Source organism: Eurytemora carolleeae, unplaced genomic scaffold, assembly GCF_000591075.1.
Source record: "Eurytemora carolleeae unplaced genomic scaffold, Eaff_2.0 scaffold56, whole genome shotgun sequence".
NCBI classification, from domain to species: domain Eukaryota; kingdom Metazoa; phylum Arthropoda; class Copepoda; order Calanoida; family Temoridae; genus Eurytemora; species Eurytemora carolleeae.
Window position 1 is genome coordinate 454,310 of NW_019396129.1, and position 2,495 is coordinate 456,804.

The following is a 2,495-nucleotide window of genomic DNA, read 5'->3' on the forward strand; positions in this document are numbered from 1 at the left end:
ACAATTTTTCAATGTGTTTTATATAGGGTCTCCAGCAAAGAGGGGAAGTCGTTTTGCGAAAGTTTCGCATTTGTTCGCCATTTTCGCTGTTTTTTGCGAAATTGGCTTTAAGTTTAACGAAAAAATGCGAAAATTTCGCGAAAAAAATGCATATTTGCGAATTTTTCATCAAACATTTATTAAAGTAAAGGAAGAGAAATCATTAATTATAAATAATAAAACTTCTGTAGTTTAAAACTAATTATACCTAAATCTGAGTAATTGTAAAAATAAACAAATAGCAATGAAATATTTGGGAACAGTTTTTAAGAGCTTCAAATAATAATTCAATAAAAAGCTAAATATCTGTGGCATTCCTTAACAGTAGGTTAAGAAAACGACATTTAATTTATCTTTTGATTCTCAAAAATTCTGGGTTAAACTGTAGCAAGTTATACAAGTTACACTGTAGCACGTTATACAAGTTAAACTGTAGCACGTTATACAAGTTAAACTGTAGCACGTTATACAAGTTACAATTTGGAATCTTTTACTGGCAATAGCAGAAGATTAATTCCAATATTCCTTTACTGTATTCACACTTCATTAACCCTCTCAGAATTAAGACTACGACATTTTAAACATTTAGTGCTTGTAAATTTGAATACTGTCATTTGAACTACTGATCCTATGAACTAATATATAATTGAACTAAAGCTTCTTTTATTACAGGCATGGTTTTATTTCCAGTATATTAAATATACTGGAATATATCACTTATGTTAACTTTTAAGGAACGTTTTCAAAAATACTAATGTGTCCAGTCTTATATAATAGTTTATTCTCTTTTTTATCTGTATAATGTCTAAGATTCTAACCAGAAATGTGAACTTTACCGCGCGAATATACAGAATAATTTGCATTGCAGCTTTAGATTTGCAACAGTATGATAATTTGCATGAATTAATTTGTTTTGAATGAGAAAAAGTAAAAGAGACAATGTTGAAAATTTAAGCGAAAGTCAAAAAATAAAGCTAAGTAAAAATGCCAAGAATATGTGTCAAAAACCTTGTGACAAAATTTTAAAATTCGAATGTAAAAAAATAAATAAAAAAAATGTAAAATAAAAAAGAATAGTGCTTTATTAGTTTTTAAAATAACTAAACGTCCATAACTGAAAAAATCCGTTATGGACATTACAAGATATGGACGTTACAACTAAGATATGAACGCTACGACCAAGAACTAGACGCTACGACCAAGAACTTGATTTAACAGTCAAGATTTGGACGTTAACGACCAATATATGGACGTTACAACTAAGATATGAATGTCGAGACCAAGAAATGGACGTTATGGCCAAGAAATGGACGTTACTACCAAGATATGGACGCTACAACAAAGATATGGACGTTGAGACCAAGAAATGGACGTAACGACCAAGAAATGGACATTAAAACTAAGATATGGACGCTACAACCAAGATATAGACGTATGAACAAGCTATTAACGCTACGATCAAGAAATGGACGCCAAAGATTAAGATATAGACGTTTCCACTAGTAATGGATTGTTTCCATTTTTTTATAAACGATCGTTTCGTTTTTATAAAGACAAAGAAAAACTAAACGATCATTTTTTGAAAAATATCGTTTGTTAAAAACGGTCGTTATCAAAAAGGATGAAAAACCCTAGTTATAACCAAGTTATGGACGTTAAAGACCAAGATATGGACGTTAAGACCAAGATATGGACGTTTCAACCAAGATATGGACATTACGACCAAGATATGGACGTTACCAATTAAGATATGTATGTAACGACCAAAATATGGATGTTACAACCAAGATATGGACGTTACGACCAAGATATGGACGTTACAACCAAGACATGGACATTACAAATAAGAGATGGAGGTTACGATCAAGATATGGACGTTAAAACCAATACATGGACGTTCAAACCAAGATATGGACGTTCAAACCAAGATATGGACGTTACAACCAAGATATGGACGTTGCAACCAAGATATGGACCGTGGATATTACAACTAAGATATGGAGGTTACGACCAAGATATGGATATTACAACCATGATATGGACGTTGCAACCAAGATATGGACGGTGGACGTTACAACTAAGATATGGAGGTTACGACCAAGATATGGACGTTACAACCAAGATAACTGGACGTTACGACTAAGATATGGACATTACAACCACGATATGGACGTTATAACTAAGATATGGAGGTTACGACCAAGATATGGACGTTGCAACCAAGATATGGACGTTACAACCAAGATATGGACGTTACAACCAAGTTATGGACGTTACAACCAAGATATGGACGTTACAACCAATATATGGACGTTACAACCAAGATATGGACCTTACGACCAAGATATGGAAGTTAAGACCAAGATATAAAAATACCAAGATAAAGGTTTAAAGGGCACATCGCGTCGTTGTGAATAGAAAATGTTCATCTTTAAAGGAGAGATCTTGAATTTACG